This window comes from Malaya genurostris, chromosome 2 (genome assembly GCF_030247185.1).
Source record: "Malaya genurostris strain Urasoe2022 chromosome 2, Malgen_1.1, whole genome shotgun sequence".
In the NCBI taxonomy this organism is placed as follows: Eukaryota; Metazoa; Arthropoda; class Insecta; order Diptera; family Culicidae; genus Malaya; species Malaya genurostris.
In genome coordinates, this window is record NC_080571.1 from 261,361,996 (window position 1) to 261,377,937 (window position 15,942).

General features: G+C 37.6%; 1 protein-coding gene across 2 annotated transcripts in view; it reads left to right on the top strand.

Annotated features, from left to right (window-relative positions):
* Positions 1–15,942, top strand: part of LOC131429722 (MLX-interacting protein) — a 147,126-nt gene that overhangs the window by 123,714 nt on the left and 7,470 nt on the right. The gene's annotated exons all lie outside the window — the stretch shown is intronic.

Sequence of the window (15,942 nt, forward strand, 5' to 3'; positions counted from 1 at the left end):
ATTTTTGGATGACAATACGTTAATTATACACAGCTCGAATTTTTTTTTGTGATTTCACATCTTATAAGGTGAACATAAATGGAGCGTCGTATTTCACATAAATTTGTATTCAAGAACATGTAAAATTATGTGATTTGTAAATTACATCATGGCTTGAAATCGAATGAAATAAAAAACAAAGGATAGATTGCAACAGCGCGACTTTAACCGAGAAACATGAGATCACGAAGCACGTCCGTTAATCGACTGAGCCACAGAAGCATATATCTGCCTAATGAATAATTGATACATATAAACCCATACAGCAACACTTGGTAGCCGAGAGGAAATTACACTAGGAAACCTGTGAAATTATGCACGGATGGAATTTTCCTTCATTTAGCAAATTAAGTTGTTATGAGTTGTATCGTTTGTATAGAATTATGTCACCTGTAAAATCCATTTTTTTCTGTGAAAGTAATAGTGAGACACCGAAATCAAAATAAATAATAGCCAAAGTGGGATAAAGTCCGGGCAGTATGGCGGGTCTGGCAAAAGTTCCCAGCTGAGCTACGAAATGATGCGTTGTCGTGCTTCTGATTCTGATCGTTTTTCGAACAATGCTGGGTTAAATTCCATCAGATTTCAGACGCGATTAGGCTTTGCAGCTCATGTCGTTGTTTGATCAAGGTCAACCCATGAGTTTCTGCGCTTAGGACTCTCCCTTTGTTCATCTCATCGCGTTTCTCGTCACTTTGTTTAATATCATTTGATAACATAAAATTATGCAGTCGTAATCATCTTCTTCCTAAAGCTAAAAATCAGACACTGAAGGTGGGTAGTCGGATTTTTATATCGTCAAGAAACTCAATGCCAGCCAAAGCAATACCTGAAAGACTCTTCTGCGAGAAAGATTTCGCTCTTGTCGTCGGAACAGTAAGCAAACGAATAGGACACTTAATTAGAATCTTGTGGCCAATAGACGATCCCTATGGAATTGGTGGTCATAGTGCTATCTCTCGCGAAGTTAAATTAATTTTTGTCGATAAATTTGCAAAAAAGCTTATGATCTGACAAGATATTTGTAACTGCGGTTTTCGTGACAAACCACACTATGAACTTCCAAATGTACAAACCGGAGTACCTGAACAAGCGTAGTGAAAAAGTGCTACAGTGGTTCTTCCGTACAACAATGCTCGCAATGGACCTGTAGAGTTTTGGTCTGATTTGGTAAGTTTTTACCAAAGTGGACATGTTGTCAGGCCTTATGCACGCGCGCTCTTTATTTTGCGCTGAGACAAATTAATTCTCATTCTCATAAAACAACCACGCGCATGCGACGTGCTTTTGCCGCTCTAAAGAGAACTCTTTGGCACATTTACGCACCGCACCAGAAACTGATGCACGCTTCGTTGTATAATCTCATCGCATTCTGCCAAGATCGAGGCTCAAGCGCTCTCGTCGCATGAGATAGCGCGGCACGCTCGTTTCATGCGATCTACGAGCGGTTTGTACGTTATTTTCATCCTCTTCATCTCTTCCTTTAGGTTAGGACACAAGTCGCACGAACCGCTCTAGGCACGAAAAAATAATTATAACAGCAGCTTTTACTGTGGCTCACATAGCACACAAGCTGCGCTCATAAAAAATCTCGTGCGCTGTCTCGTGAGACCAAAGCGCACGAGTCGCGCGCAGAAGAAAATGCGATGCTCTGAAATTTCAAGCAGCACATCCCGTTTCTATGTACCCGCTATGCGTCTCTAACTTGCTTTTGGTTTGCTCTTTGAGTCGGTGCTCACGCTCACAGGATAAATATGCGACACACACATTATCGGTGCGCTCTCGCTGTCGCATTTGTGTACACATGAGCATTCGGAAGGCCTGGTTGTTACTTCGAAAATAAATTCAATCCACCTAACTGCCCCCGACTCCGTTGAAGAATAGTGGAAAGATGACTCGGGATGCAACAGAAATGGAGGTAACTCAGGTTAGCCAACAGAGTGTTTAAATTATGATTCGAGATTAATTTGAACCCATATCGGAAATATATCTTCACTATTTCCCCGTTGAAGTGCAACAAATTATCTTCATTTTGAGTACCTAACATTGTGATTGGTTCCGAAAGAAAATCAGTTTTTGTTGTGTCCAGAATGATTGTAACCTGAATAACAAACGAGAATTTTGTATGCTTCTTCATCTTTTCATTATAAAGCTACGATTACGCTTTCCATATATTTCTTGCAACGAAAATGCTACAATACAAACCTTATGAGCAATTCTTCCAAGGGTGAAAATTATAGCTATCAATCCTACCAGCTGTGACAATAACCAAAGTGCTTTTCCGCTTACATGTAAGTCACGTGCTAATCCTGTTCCGAAGTAGTCACGCACCGTAAAACTCGTGTATATGTGATATCCCTGCATAGTGCCTTCCGAAACGATAACGATTGACAAAACAATGACATATGCCCCGAAGTAACTACTAAATGTTTCCACAATATTTTGAATGCTATCCTGACACATGAAAATGTTCGTTAGGATTTGATAGCCTACTTTACTTTTACCGGTTGTGTTCTCATTTAACGTTTTCAAAACGTAAATCAAGAATTCACATTTATCTTTCACCACTATAGCAACTGTCATTGATAATATCAAGTATAAACCACTCGAAACGGAAACAAACGTGAAAATACAAACACTTCTAATGATTGTCCAGTCGTTCATGAGGTAGCTAACAATCATCGCTAAACCTGTATTAATGCATCCGTAGAAAATCATGAGTACGCACAGCATTCGTTTACGCAAGCCATTTACTCGTTTCACATCGGGTCGGTAAAGTAGTTGTAACTGCATTACCTCGTCTAGTTGAATAATTTGATTCAAAAGTTTGGCAAGTCTTTTCGAATTGATCAGATTCATTCCAATCGTTATAGTAAGTTGTAATGGATATGTACAGCTTTCGATTACGGAGAATACCTCTACTGTGTGACTCTTTTCGCCAATAAGTAATAATTCACCGTCCACGGCATACAAAACAATGAATATGCTAAGCATAATCGATATACTAATGCTAAGCAACACAGAACAAGTGCCTCTATTAGAATGGAATAACTCTCTGCGAGGATTCAACTTTACCGACGTTAAGGTCAACGTATTAGTTACAACAGTTATGTTGGAAAATAACTGCCGCAAGTCCATCGCACACAAGTCCGTAACATGAAATAAAGTATGATAAAAATGATTCCGCATCGTTAAATTAAAAAAAATCAACACTTAGGATAATAATGTTTAATTGAATGGTGTGTGTTCACTTAACGGAAAATTTCCAAGGTGATTTCTCATCAATTTTTAATTCATTTGTCATTCCCGCTTGCAAATGGAATGATTATTTTCAGTTACTGTAATATTTTTTTGTATCAGTAGATAGTAGATAATCAATTACTTCTAGAGATATGAAAGTAGATGCAATAAATGTGCACAGCTTGATCGTGACTATACGGTGACCTGTTGTGTATGTCATTTGTGATATGTGGATCGTACACAGTTCTTTGGATTCCTGGGTTTACTGGTTTTCTCATGCTACAGATAACTGCAATTCCAATCCAATAACAATTCAGAATAAATTGAACAGATTGACTGTGGAGTTGTAAATCGCTTCGGTATCAAGGATTTAAAAAAACGCTCTCAATCCACCTAGTGGTATGATAATGCCATTCTCTTTTCATTTAATTAGCATCATTAATGTTCGACATTAGTATTGTGAGCTAATCAAATAACCTAATAGTAACTTTCAAACGCGTTTAAAACGTTAGACACCGATACACTGCCCATAGTTGCATATCAGTCCCATATGGAAAATCGGCATGTCGAGAAAAAGACGATCAAAATTTTATTTCCGATATTTTTTATTTTTTGTGCTACTTAAAGCTAAATCATGGTATTATTACATGAAATATCGGTAATACACCTTTTCTATTTCAATGTGGCAACAAATGAAATTATTGAAATTTGCACTGATATGCGGGGACTTTGCATATGGGACAGACATGAATTGATATTTTTTCACATTTTACTGAACAAATCCCTCAATTTTTCTTGCAATTTCTGAGAGTATACTGAGGATAGATGTCATTCCACAAGCTAACTCAAAATTGGCCAAAATCGATATGGGACTGATACTGCGAACTGTCAGTTATGTCACCTGTAAAATTACATCTTCTGAAACGTAATTTTTCGCTGGGGGCGGGTATAGAGTCGATGCCTTTCACGCTGGCTTCAAGCCGATGCCTTTCACGCTTTTCAAGCTTTTCTGGCCCAAAGAGTCGAATGACCTTAAGGTTAAAACCTCTATAATTGAAAAACAAAATATAATTTTTTATTTATTTCTTTATTGTCTTCGACTAGAGGTGACCAGACTTTTACTCTATAGCTACACACTTATGTTAACTTAAAAATATTATTTACGATTCGAATGTGTCTTTGCTCATATTAAAATCAAATAAATGATACACGCTATTGAAACGATGACAACAGACATCCATTGGGTTGTTTTGGCCATACTGTGTGCGATGAAGTGAGCGACGAAGAAATTCCGTTCTTCGCAATGATCTTCTCCCGGAACGTTAAAATTTATTCTTTCCAGTAGTATGGGGCAATCAATGTTGTCATTCAGTAGGTCGAACACGAAGAGTTGTTGAAGGAATATTCGTCTGTTTTGTAAAGTAGGTAGGTTGATGAGAGCACAGAAATTCTCGTAACGAGGTAGTTGAGGACGATTTATCCAAGGTAGTCTTCGGAGTGCGAATCGGACGAAGCACTTCTGCACCCTTTCAATCCGATCGATGTGAACACTGTCATACGGAGCCCAAATTGTAACTCCATACTCCAGAATACTGCGTACTAGTGCGATGTAAACTGTCTTGAGGCAATACACGTCGTTGAAGTTTTGAGTGTTTCGTTTGATTAGTCACAATTCACTGTAAAGATCGTTCACGAATAACACGAAAAGAAATGGTCCGAGATGGAACAGTATGGGCCCTTGCGGTACACCCGAAGTAACGTGATGCGAATCCGAGAGTGCAAATCCGATTCGTAAGGAAGCATTACGATCCGTGAGATATGATAGAATCCAATTGGTTAACCAATCAGGGAATCCACTACGCCTCAATTTTTCCACAGCGAACTGATGAGGAACACAATCGAATGCTTTTGAAAAATCAAAATACACCGCATCGATTTGCTGTCGTTTTTCAAGTTTGTCGATCAATAAAGAAACGTAGCTCATTAAATTGATGGTAGTAGAACGCTTTTTGACAAACCCATGCTGATCAGTGACGATAATGTGCTTTACTGAAGGGTAAAGAACATCCAACACCATGCGTTCGAATACTTTTGGTAAACAGCTTAGAATAGAAAATCCTCTATAGTGACATCGTGCACGTTTCCAGTTTTGTGAACAGAAACTATTAGAGCTTCTTTCCACTTCGCTGGAAAATAGTGCAGGTAAAGCCAAAGCAGAAGAACATTCCTTCACGAGCGTCGGAGGTAACCCGTCAGATCCTGGCCCTTTCGATCCATCGACTTGTCGTAGATTGTTGTACACCTCGCGTTCAGTAAAAGCAGTAGCAGGTATACTCAAAGAATACGTAATATAATTTTTCGCTTCAGTAGCTTCGAGATAAGCCTAAGTTCATAAATATTCGTTGAATAATCTTCGAGAAAATTGTGCCGACAAAAATGCGGTTAGTCGGTTACGTCACTTATGCTACTATATCTTCGGAACCAGAAATGACAGCCAATTCAATTGCGAATTTGATCAATGACCCAATAGTAACTTCCAATCGAACCTAAGCTTGTTGACATCGGTTTAGCATTCTATCCGTTCAATTTTGTCGGAGATGTATAAACCAGTTTCAACAATCTCAGGCTCGTTTTAAAGCTACTCTTTGATTGTGAATCAAGTTCGAAGATCTTATGGCTGTCATTTCTGGTTCCGGAAATATAATGGTATAAGTGGCGTGACCGACAAAACTTTTTTTTTCTTTTGCCGCTCAATGTTATTGGATATGAATGAACAGATTTCAAAGATTTTAAGCACGGTTGAGACGAATACTGGAATGTTGATCAAGTTCGACAATTAAATGGTTGATGCTTCCTGTTCCGAAGATATAATCGTATAAGTGACGCAACCGACAAATCATTTTTTTCCATTCGCATATTTTTTTTCAGAAAGTGACCAATGATCAAGTTCAAAGACATGTCTAAACTATTCGTAGAAAGAAGATGAATAATCATTTGATTAAGCACTGTCGAAGTTATAATTAATTTTGCCCAGGTCTCATGTCGCAAGTATCATTCACAACGACACATATTTACCGATCAGTTTCTTTATTTTTCTTTCGTCTTATAGAGAGACTTAAGATTTGTTCGAATGAATCGATTTGAATGGATAATGCCATGCATTTTCAATTGTTTATGATAATTAGAAATTTTGAAAAATTGCGAGCAGTGTCATATTGTGCCAGCTAGAAATGAATGATGGACTGCTGGCTTACAGGCTTTCCCTAACATAGACGGTGATTTTGAAGGAGTATGTGACATATCAGTTAGGAATATGATTGGTCATTCAATGTTCAAGCGAAACTGTGAAAGCACGCGAATCTATAAATAATGAAATTATTGCTAATGCTTCAGTTTGCTTTGATCAAATGCAAGTTACGATATGTGTTTGTTTCGATGTAATGTAAGTTTAAATAAGATTTAAAATTGGAAAAGTAACAATAGCTTTCAAACGGGCCTAGACTTGTTAAAATCTGTTCATCCATCTCTGAGAAACTTGCGCGGTAAAAAAACAACACGTTTTGTCGGTTACGTCATTTATACCATCATATCTCCGGAACCAAAAGTCACAGCCATTTGATCTTCGAACTTGATCCATGGCCCGACAGTAGCTTTCAAACGAGCCTAAGTTTGTTAAAATCGGTTCAGCCATCTCTGGGAAGATTGAGCGATAAAAATATCTTCGAAAAGTGCACACACACAGACATTTTCCGATCTCGTCGAACTGAGTCGAATGGTATATAATACTATGGGTCTCCGAGGCTCCGTTCGAAAGTCGGTTTTTCAGCAATTCTAATACCTTTCTATAGAGAAAGGCAAAAATAGTTTGCTTTGTATGCTCATTCGATAGAACGTTTTGCTGAGGATCTACGAATAGTTTAGACATCATTTTTTTCAAATTTTTGCACCTTATTAGAAAGCGATATCCATATGTTAAAAATGCTGCAGTTGAATTCTTGAACTTTACAGGCAGTGAAACTGAAGATACTCTTGAGTCAGGGCTGGATCAAGATCGAAAAATCATGAAATCATGATCACTAGCGATAATGATCGTTCGTGATCTTTCCCAATAAAGATCACTACTGATCTAATCATTTTAAGATGTCCCCGGTGAACAACCAAAATGGTTAAAGCCGGGGTAAAATAAATGATAAAAAAAATATTTTTAAGATCAGTTGATCAGCGATCTTTGAATCACATCGATCAAAATTAATACTGATCTTCCATCACACAACATCGATAGTGATTTTTAGCTACTACTATCACTGATTTCTGTAAGATCAAATCACTGGACGATTCGATCAGCTCTGAACATTGTGGAAGAAAATCACATATAAGCAATATCAGACATGAGTGCAGATTGATATACGTCTAAATTGTCCCCTCGTCGGGGATGTGAAAATTAGTGACAACTGTAATCCTTAGTTGAAAACTTTTTATTTAAAAGATGTTTTTATTCAGGCCTATTTGCGTACAAGCTTTACGTGGCCGAATTAGCCGATTTTTTAAATAAACAATTTTTCGAAGTGGATCTCGTTGTCACTCTTTTTCTAGGAGGAGAGCTTCCATTTCCCTCCTGCGAGGGTTGAGGGGCACTTTGTTCGTGGCTCGTCTCGTCCTCCATTGCCGCATCGGTGGTTTTGTTGTTGATTTCCGTCTTCTTTTCGTTTTCCTTGTTGTTCGCAGTCTTGAGCTCGTTGCTAGTTGCTGTAGGAGCGCCTTGTTGTACATTGGTTGCAGTTGTTAGTTGGTTTGATGGTGAAACAGGAGTACTACGCTCACTAGTTTTCGTTGTTGAACGGTTGACCTTGTCTTTTGTTGAAGATGTTCTTTTCGCAGTTTCAGTGCAAGGTTTACCGTAGTGTGCAGGTTGTTCACAAAACTGACATGTAACCAGCTGATTTTCATAGGTAATCAGCGTTTTACACGGATGTGTCCCACCTTGACCACAAATGATGTATGATGGAATTGCCTTACGTAGTTGCATACGTACCACTCGCACGCCATTCCGGATGCCGGGGAAAAAATTCCGCCATACTTCTCTTTCGATGGAAAGAACTTCACCGTATTGCGACATAATTTCCCGAACGCACTGATCGCTGGACTGCGGGGGAAGGTCATGCACGCGTACTTGTATGGCATTGTCCACCATGTGCACAGGAATTTTGTATTTAATATTGTCACACTCAACGCTGTGCACCTCGTTGTTAACCGAAGCGAATGCAATTGCATCGCTTTCACGTTTAAACATAATGTACACACAGTTCGACGCCTTGTTGAATTGAATCTCAGTTACATTATTAGCATCTAGATGCATTCGTTCTTTAAGTAAGATTTCAATTTCATTTGCTGCTGGTCTAACTTTGCAACGCTTGAAATCTATACAAATTGAATTTGGCCTTGTTGGCCAAGTTTCAGGCTTTGTTAAATCGTATTTGCCCATTTCGTACACTCTATTGTTCACTGCACTGTATTGTCTTTGTTTCTTTTGCTTCGACCGCAAACGATTTTGGACTGTGTTGGCTGAGATGCGAGCACGAACTGTAGTTGAAAACTTGAGACTTTTATAATCGTTGAAAATTGCCAATTTTTTTACTTTGTTAAGTTTAGTGATGGGTGATAAGGAATGTTAAAGACGCATGTACATAAATGATTCTTGTCAATTTGAATGCATTAGGGCGCTCAAATTGGGAAAAATTGTCAATGTGTAACTTTCGGGAATGCTCCTTTAACAGTCCTAATCACTAGAGTTGGGAAAAACACCGGTTTCGTTACGGCACGGCTTACGAAGTTTCAACACATGTTCTCGTTTGATACAAACCGTGTTCGATTTCGGAACCTATTGTTTAATTCGCGATAAAATGAATACTAGATGAAGGGAAATGAATGCTAGATGGAGGGTTTATGGAAATAATCAGTTTGGATTGCAATCACATTGATAATGTGAATTTAACAGTTTTCCCTGCGCAATAGCAATATGCAATGCAAAATTATTTAAAAGGTATGCCACACCAAATAGTGATTATAGTGACAAAAGACTTTGTTTTACTTCCAGTTGGCTGATGCTGATGATAATTTTCGTGCACTACTTAGATTGAACCCAACAAACCCCTATTTGACATGAATTTGATTTATAGATATAACAGGAGCGCAACATTTGATGCAGCGTTTGAATGGTGCATTTGAATTGGTGTAGCAAAATCCTCCACTCCTGTTACTTCTGTGTAGGATATTCAAACTAAATAGGGATTAACCAGCTGCATAGCGCTGATTGGGCATGTTTTTCTTATCATTGCTTTGTAATTGGGCATGTTTTTCTTATCATTATAATTATTATTCATCGCAGCGTATATGTTAATATTATTAGCAGTTTTCATTGATGATATTACTCCACCACGACTGTATTACTGATTTTTTGTCTAAATCCGTCTTCCCGTTCCGGAATTACTTTATTTAATTTATAATACCCATTGGAAAATAACAGTTGCGTGCGTTTGACCAATTTCTTTGGATTAAAAAATCTACAAAACGGTTTTATATAAACTTTGATGAAATAGGCACCTTTGCACCACAAGGTGAATTAAAACAAGGTTAGAATTTTTTCTACATTTAGTGTTCAAAATGATTGCAAATATCTAACAAGTTATTATTATTGATTAACGTTAATTGTACTAACACTGCAAACGTTTTAATACAAACCTTTTGAGCTACTTTTCCCAAGGTCACGACTATTGCCATTAGGCCTATTAGCTGACACGACAGCCACATCAAATTTACAGTTGCATGTAGACCACCTATCGATCCTCTTTTTCGATATCCTCGCAACATTAAGCTTTCATATAGATAAAATCCTTGCACAGCGCCTTCAGACAGAACAGTCAATGCCATGACAATAAGGTATGTCCCGAAATAGTTACTGAATGTTACTATAATGCGTCGTATTTCGTCTTGACACTTGAATATATTCGTTAAGACAAGATATTTTTTCTTTCGTTCGTTTTGTAGATTATTGCCCAAGGTTCTTAATAATACCATAAGAAAATCACTTCCATTTTTAACTACCTGAGCTACTGTTATTAATAATATCAAATACATACCACTCAAAATGACGACAAATGTGAACACAATGACGTTTAGAATATGGAACCAATTTTCAAGAAAGTAACTAAGAAGCAAGCGCAAAGATATATTAACAAACCCATAGTAAATCAATAGTCCATACAGCATTCGTTTGCGCAACACATTAATTCGATCCACATTGGGTCGATAAGATAATTTCAGTTGCATTGTTACGTCCAGTTCAATAATCTGATTCAGAAGCTTAGCGAGTTCCTTCGAATTTATCGCATTTATTCCAAGGGTTATTAAATTTTGCAATGGATAGGCACAATAATCGACTAGATGAAATGCTACCATTGTTTTACCACTCTCTTCAAAGAATGACAATTCAACGTTCACTGCACACGTCACCATCCACATACAAAGCAATATTATCGTAAAAACATTGATCAATACTATATAAGCATTTCTGGTGCTACGAAAAAGGCCACTTCGAGTGTCGAACTTCACCGAGGTCAATCCAAAAATGTTTGTTGTTTTAATAATACTAGCAAACAGTTGCCGCACATCCATCCCACGTAATTTCACAATTTCAAATGTATCTGCTGAACTTATAAACTAGTATAAATTATGTATAACAGTGTTCGATTGAATGGCGCTTGAATGTGCTGATAGCACATTTGAAATGTGAAATCATTCGAACATGACAAGGTGATTAATCATTGTCATTCCTGTATTAATCCTACTAAATCCACCGAGTAATTAGTTTAAAGAGCAATTCAGAATTGCTCTAAGATTATGTTCCAATATGGGAAGATCTGAAAGTTTGGTTGGCATCAATGTTCACGATTCGGTATCATTTTGGGATACAAAATCACAGTTCTTAAAAGGAATACCAAATGCTACAGTACGAACCTTATGCGAAACACTTCCAAGAGTAACAACGATGGTCATCAATCCTGCCAGCTGTGCCAGCAACCACAGTACATTTGCGGCCGCATGTAGACTACCTGTTATACCTACTCCAAAGTAATCCTGCACCAGAATACTTTTGTATAGGTGATAGCCCTGCATGGTGCCTTCAGACAGCGCAGTTATCGATACAACGATAACATATGGTCCGAAGTAGTTACCAAAGATCACAACCGTCCTGTAAATGCTGTCCTGACACATGAAGATGCTCGTTAGGCTTCCGAATGATTTCATATCTAGAGTTTTTAATGCTGAAATCAGGAAATCACTTTTATCTTTCACCACTACAGTAACCGTTATGGATAGAATCAGGTTCATACCACTCGAGGCGGAAAAGAAGGTGAAAACACAAACATTTCGAATGAAAGTCCAACTGCCAACAGCGTGACTAATGAACAATGCCAAAACGATATTGATGCTGCCATAGCAAATCAAAATGATGCCCAGCATCCGTTTGCGCAAGTCGTTTATCCGTTTCACGTCGGGTCGGTAAAGTAGTTGCATCTGCATTGCTTCTTCCAGCTGTAGAATTTGATTCAACAGTTTGGCGAGCTTATTCGAATTAATCAAATTTGTTCCTACTGCCGTCAAAAGTTGTAGCGGATATGCACAGCAATCGACTAGGAAAAATATCAACACCGTCCTACTATCTTCACCGAGAAGCGTAAGTTCAACATCCACTGCATACCCGATAATCCATGTGCAAAGCAAAAGCAACATAGTAACGTTGAACAACACGAGAAAGGTACTTCTAGAAGTACGAAACAAACCGCTTCGAGGATCCAACTTAACCGACGTCAGGGCAAAAACATTTGTGTTTTTGGTAATGCTGGTAAACAACTGTCGCAAATCCATCTCACGCAACTAGGCAACGTGAATTAAAATCAACTATATAAATGCTACTAAACATTCAGGATAATAATGGCATTCGACTGAATGCCATGGCAATATGGGTGAGGACAGTGACATTCATTCGAAAATGTCAGGACGAGTTATGCTAATCATTGCCGCATATGAATAATGCAATGCAATTTATCCATTTGTGGTGCATTTTTGTGACGACTAGAAAACATTGCGAACATACCCATATTGCACTCGGTGCGCGACTACGGATAGGACTAAAAGTCCATTTTCATCAGAATATTCATTCTGATTATCTGTGGTTAGGGATTTGGAAGTCGTGGTGATATCGAAGTGAGTGGGTTTCGAATGAATCGTAGTTGGAACCTGCTACTTGTAATTTATGTAACTATTGTAGTAAATGATCGTACTCCCTACTGTGTGACAAAATTATATCAGGTTGGGGGAAAGTCCATCATGTGAATAACAAAACTTGCTTTTACTTGTTTTGGATTCTCGGATTTGGGTCAAACTTGCACCGTTTTGTACTAAAAGCTTCCGGAGTTTCTACCCAAGTAGCACATGTAACTTGTTCATAAAAAACGAAATAAAACAGATGCTGCATAATGGTCGCATGACAAACACGACGAAACAAGTCGTATTATGATGGTGACAATGGAGTCAAAATAATGTTACGAATTGACATCTCATCCCACTAAGTTACAATAAGTTCCAACGTAACTTTTCGGTAATCTAACACTTACAACGTGCTCGCATTGACTGTTTTTAGTCGGCAACTGGTCACCGTAACGAAATGTGACAATGAAAAAGTGAAAGATTACAAGACAAAGTTAAGTATTGATTTCATATCGGTTTCCGTATTCGTTGTGATGCAACAAAGAAATACAATTACAGTGTCGGTTGAAAGCTTCCGTACATTATCCCAAACAATAATATTAAATCAATGAGTAGAAGAAGTAGAAAATTCTTTCAGTTTAAAAAATTGGCTATAGTTAAATCAGCGCTTATACGCAATTTTTTCGCCGGTACATGTGCGAAGCAAACTTGTTTCGCTTTGGGAAGTACATTCTCTCTACCAGTGAGAATATTTCTACACTTTGTCACGGCAGTGTATGTATGGAAAAACTTCGCGACCTCCAAAAAAACCAGGGATTCGCAGACCACAGGTTGGAAATAGCTGATATAAATAATTTGATGCATAAGAACAAAAAAATAGTAAAATTTCATGAGGAAATATTTTGAGATACATCTTTTAAACCATATAAGTTACTATTCTATACACTGGGGTCTCTTTTTACGCGTTTTTTTTATGCAGTTTCTTTTTACGCGGCTTTTTTACGTGGATTTCCGAAGTAACGCGATTTGTTTTACGCAGATTTCCGAAGTTACCCGTTTTTTTTTACGCGAATTTTCAAAGTTACGGGATTTTTTTCGGCACCAAAAAAAATTTCGATTTTGGAAGTCTCAAAATTTTTCTATGTCCCAAAGTCACTAAAAAAATTTTTTTTGAGATTACACCAGATCTGGCCGTTTCATGCATTTCTAAGATATTCGGCATCAAAATAGGGTTTTTTTTTGGTTTGTTTTTTTTTTTACGCGGATTTCCGAAGTAACGCGTTTTTTTGCGCGGTTTTTTACGCGGTACGTATCCCCCGCGTAAAAAGAGACCTCAGTGTACACTGAAGTTACGAGTTTACGTACCGCAAGTGTACGAGTTTACGTACCGCATAAAAAAACCGCATAGCTCTGAAAATTCGCATAAAAAAACCGTATAACTCTGAAAATTCGCATACAAAAAAAATTATTCAGAAAATCACCTAAAAAGCCATAGACTGATAATTTGTTCAAAAAATCACATGACTTTAAAAATTCGCATGAAAAACCAACAAAACTTCCATAACTCTGAAAAAATTGCATAAAAAAACGAATAATTCTGAAAATTCGCATAAAAAAAAGCGCATAACTCTTAAACTTCGCATAAAAAAGTCGCATAAAAAACCGCAAAAAAAGACTTTCAAAGCTGGACTTTCAATAATCCTCTCAATTTAACATATTTGCTAACGCTAGACCACATCTTTGTTTTCTATATAGAAATACATATTGAAACTAGGTCAAAAACCGTACAAACAATGATCACAATTTGAAGGTCAAATTCAAATGAAAGGTCTTGTGGTCCCTTCTGAATTTTATCCGGATCTGCCTTCCGGTACCGTACTTTTCTCGAACATGACTGAACCGATTTTCACGAGCTTAGTTTAAAATTTAAAGGCTCAAGATCCTATAGAAAAATCTTGAATTTTGTTTAGAACTGCCGTTTGGTTCCGGAGTTACAATGTGATAAAAACAATCAATTTCATGAGTGTGACCATGCAAACAGAAGCGCAATATTCAAAACTGGGTAGCAAGATCTTGTTAGTTGATGGCCAAACAATTTCATGTTGGTGGTATCGGTTCTCTTCTTGAAACTTACTTCGATTTTTCGGAGACGGTTCGACTGAATTTCACAAATTTTGATTCAATTGAAAGATTGTATAATCGCATAGATTGCGATAAAAATTTATTCAGATTCGATTTTCGTTTTCGGAATTAAAGGTAAAAAATATTAAAATATTATTTAGTAACTATTCAAAGAACGTAAAAATTATGCGAAACTGTTTTGTAAGCCGATAGTCAAACGAAATGATTTTGGCTATAATGGTTTCCGTTTCCAGAAGTACCGGAAGTAGAGGTCAAACCCTCCAAAACAAACGAAGCAAAACATAGTCTTGACATTACATTCCTTTTGTGGAATTTGGCCTTTCTGTTTCAACAGACTTCGCAGCCGATTCTTAGCGTACAGAATCATTTCTTCTCTAGTACTACGATCCTACTGACACTTTGAATCCTTCCAGGTCGAGGCTCGAACATATGACAACTAGCTTGAAAGGCCAGCGCCGTATGTATTGAGCCGCCAACCTGAGTCTCGATTTATCAGAGACCGTTAAACCGATTTTTATTTTCAAATGAACGGTCATGTAGTCTCATAGGTTGCTACGAGATGTTATTCGCATCAGGCTTACCGTTCCGGAATTATTGAGCGAAGGTAGTTGAAAATTTCAAACTTTTTTTTAATGAGGCTGTGCAAAGAACTTGAAAACTCAGAAATGCTAAAAATTTCATTTTTAAGTTTTTTGCTAGCTTTAGCTTTATCGGTGCCCGCTTTCCGGCTCCGGAATTGCCGGAAATATTGACTAAAAACTCCAGAATGGAGCTCATTTCGTTTTCTCCGAAACGATAGAACATATTTTCACAAGGTGAGACAGAATTGCTTGGATTGCTTGGACAGATTTTATGGTAACATATGTTGCAATTCAATTTTATCCGGATCCGACTTCCGACTCCGGAGTTACAGGGTGACGTGTATTTTAAATTTGATTTTTGTTTTTGCTGGTTAAAAAAACTTACGGACTTTGGAACAGTCAGTCAGTGAGTTCAACAAACGGAAACGGAAATGTTACTATTAACTTTGTACTCAATGTCAACTCCCTGGAGGGTGAGTTTAGTAAATATTAGTATTATTCTAGACGAAAAGTCTTGGAATAATGTTCCTTTTTTCAAAATTTAACCATTCTGTTACAACAGGCTTCGAAGCCGATTCTTAGCGTGCAGAGCCATTGCATGGCTAATGTTACGATTTTATTGACACTAAGAATCTCTCTCCCGGATTAGGACTCGAACTTACTACAGCAGCGT